Consider the following 3,828-nt stretch of genomic DNA (forward strand, 5'->3'; position numbering starts at 1 on the left):
GGAGACCCTGGTTCGATCTATGGGTCAGGAAGATCCCCTGGAGAAGAGAATGGCAATTCACTTCAGTATTCTTGTCTGGAGAATTCCATGGACAGAGAAGCCTGATTGGTTATAATCCATGGAGTCACAAAGAGTTGGACACAGTGAGCGACTAACATTATCACTTTCACTAATTACCATGGAGAGAAAAATGTGTGGCCTGCCTCAAAAAACTGTTAGGAGAATTGAAATTAAGTAATACGAGGTCTCAGAGCTCCTTGTGTATGGGTTTTCCCTTGATTTGATTTTTGGCTCTCCCCACAGCACATCTCCCAAACACCAGTCTTCATTTCCACATTAAGTAAAGAGACCAAATAAACTGAGACTGACTCCTTCCTCTGGATCACAGTAAATGTCTGCTTCTCCAAACTTGCTGAAGGGAGAAAAGAACAGCAAGAAGCAACTGAACATATTGATGAAGTAAATGACAGATTTAATGAACTAGCCAGTGAAGAGACTCTGAAAGAACAGAAATATAACAAACTCCATCAACCTTTTTTTTTTTTCAGAGGCGGTCAGAATTGTTCACCAAACTCCATAATTTTGGGGTGACACTATTTGCCAACCATCTACAAGTGTCTGTACTGCTTGTGGAGGAGGAAGAAGAATGCTGCACTACTTGATAGGAATTGAATTGACAGAATTTGAAGATGTTAAATCAGGTTACAGAATAGATTTTTATTTTAATGAAAACTCTTACTTCAAAAGTAAAATTCTCTCCAAAGAACTTCATCTGAATGAGAGTGGTGATTCATCTTCAAAGTGCACTGAAATCAAATGGAAATCAGAAAGGATTTGACTAAACACACAAGAAGAAACACAGAAGAGAGCCAGCAGGAAGAGACAGCATGAGGAACCAGAGAGTTTCTTCACCTGGTTTACTGATCATTCTGATCCAGGTGCAGATAAGTTAGGAGAGGCCATCAAAGATGATATATGGCCAAATCTATTACAGTACTACATAATTCCTGAGATGGATGATGAAGAAGGGGAAGGAGAGGAAAAAGATGAGGAGGAGGAAGGATTGGAAGATATTCATGAATGATGTGATGAAGGTGAAGGTGAAGACGATGAAGTTGATGGGAAAGAGGAAGGAGATGAAGATAAAGGAGAGGATGGACTAATGGAACACTAATGGATTCCGGCTCTCTTTTCTTTCTTTCTTTTTTTTTTTTTTTTAATTTTCTCTAGTCCCTGAGAGCAAGTTGCAGTATTTTTTTCCCTTCTTGTGCAAAGTCATCCTGTTTTTGAGGTCTCTTTTCTTCCTTATGCCATGTTTCTCAACATTACTTTGAGCAGAATTTAGTGGGAAAAAGAATCTCCACCCCTTTCTGTTCCAAATCAATTTTTATCCTTCATGTCTCTACAAAAACTCTATGGAATCAACATTACCATGCTCTAGGGAAAAAGCAAAATCTTATGTTCTCTTAGCTCTTCTGAAAGCTGGAGGGTTACTAAGCTCCTGTGTAATAGGTCACAAAATGTTTAGCTTTTGTTCTTTTTCTAGATATCGGGCTCAGACATTATACTGTGTCTTGTGTGAATAGACAGTTAGCATTTACCAACTTGTATCTGTCAACTTTCTCTTGTTTAGAAAAAGAAAAAACATTTAAAAATGGAGTTACAGAAGGTCAGCAAAGGGTGGGTTTGAGATGTTTGATTGGGCTAACTGGGTATTTTGACAACGTGTCTTTTCCTTTGGCATGTTTAGTTGTAATGTTTATGAACATCCTTGCAATTTAAGGTGACACTTTTAACATAAAATTCTCTCCTGATTATGACTTGAGCCCTTCCACTCAATGGAAAAATCAGTAGAACCTGTAGGATATTATTTGTAATTGACATTCTCAATTATAACTTTCTGTTTGTTGCTAAATTTTTATTTCTGTTTCACTGGAAAGGAAAGGTGATGCTCAAAAGTATACAAGTTGCTTCGCTACAATAAAATAAATGTTTACACAAAATGGATTTACTGCTTTTCTCTGAGAACAGACATACTTAATGTAATTTCCAAGTTTGACTTGCATAACATTATTGTCATTCTTTGTCACCCTAACTTCACATTTCTTATACACTTTGCAGGATGATCTTCAGTTCAGTTCAGTTCAGTTCAGTCGCTCAGTCATGTCCAACTCTTTGCAACCCCATGAATCGCAGCACGCCAAGCCTCCCTGTCCAACACCAACTCCCGGAGTTCACTCAGATTCACGTCTATCAAGTCAGTGATGCCATCCAGCCATCTCATCCTCTGTCATCCCCTTCTCCTCCTGCCGCCAATCCCTCCCAGCATCAGAGTATTTTCCAATGAGTCAACTCTTCACATGAGCTGGCCAAAGTACTGGAGTTTCAGCTTGAGTATCATCCCTTCCAAAGAAATCCTAGGGCTGATCTCCTTCAGAATGGACTGGTTGGATCTCCTTGCAGTCCAAGGGACTCTCAAGAGTCTTCTCCAACACCACAGTTCAAAAGCATCAATTCTTCGGCACTCAGCCTTCTTCACAGTCCAACGCTCACATCCATACATGACTACTGGAAACACCATAGCCTTGACTAGATGGACCTTAGTCGGCAAAATAATATCTCTATGGCTATGTTATTTGAGTAACTGCATTTGAAAAAATGTCTCCATTGCAAGTAATAACTTCCCTGGTGGCTCAGTGGTAAAGAGACTGCCTGCAATGGGGAAACCTGGATTTGATCCCTGGGTCAGGGAGATCCCCTAGAGAAGGAAATGGCAACCCACTCCAGTTTTCTTGCCTGGGAAATCCTAAGAGAAAAGGAGCCCCAGTCCATGGGGCTACAAAAAGGTTGGACATGACTGAGTGATTAAACAATAATAGCTAGGAACTCATCCTGGGTATAATTGCCATCAATTTCCGTAATTGTTTATATCATTCAGTATACCCGATTGTTGAAAACTCAGTTCTTAATACATTGTACCCTTGACGTGAATCTCAAATTGGTATTTCAAAATATGGGCTTTTATTTACCTGGATATGATAATAGTGCCTGCCATCATCATCAGACAGACCTAGTGCTCTACTGCTGGGTTAATACACAACAGGGCAATTGTTGGCATTACTTCACTGGCACTGTATGATGTGGCCAAGAAGACAAGTTTTCAGAACAAGAAGTCCATATTGGTGGTTAAGAAACTCAGGTTATTAGTACTACTGTCTCAAAATACCAGTTCTTTAGCATATGACACTCAAATGAGACATCTCTATTTGAATCTGGATGTGAAGACGCACTCTGTACTATGTGCTAAGTGCCATTGAGCATAAATAACATTGTGAGAAGCTACCTAATGTATAAGCTTTTTAATGCTGTTAGTAGCTAAAATAAAATGTCACTTAACTTTTTCAGAGATGAATGAATGGACAGCCTGGTCAAATTCAAAGCTTTTTATATTCTATCAATAGGCAAAGTATAATGGAAACCTTTCTACGTGGACAGTATGCAATTTCTGCACAGTTCTCTGTAGTAAATGCATCACTGCATACAGGTCAGGACTCTTACTCCAATACATAAAGTTTTTTTAAAAACTAAAAATATAACAGTGCATATGCTAGTTTCAGTGCCTAATTAAATATTAACCATTCAAAGTGTACTTTTGCCTAAAATAAAAAAAGAATAATGTAACTCAATAATGTTTAAGAAGGCAACCCATGTCAGTGACTATTCAAATATACCTCATCTGGGGATTTTGCACATTTTGCCTCTGCATTTTTCGAGTAAATCACTTGTCTCTCTCCCTTTCCTCCCAGAGACCACTGCTGATCCTATTAG

General features: G+C 38.8%; 1 pseudogene; it reads left to right on the forward strand.

Annotated features, from left to right (window-relative positions):
* Positions 1-391: 391 nt before the first annotated feature.
* LOC128057575 (protein SET-like) lies at positions 392-1,174 on the forward strand (annotated as a pseudogene).
* Positions 1,175-3,828: the final 2,654 nt, after the last annotated feature.

The sequence above is a fragment of the Budorcas taxicolor genome, chromosome 12, assembly GCF_023091745.1.
Source record: "Budorcas taxicolor isolate Tak-1 chromosome 12, Takin1.1, whole genome shotgun sequence".
In the NCBI taxonomy this organism is placed as follows: Eukaryota; Metazoa; Chordata; class Mammalia; order Artiodactyla; family Bovidae; genus Budorcas; species Budorcas taxicolor.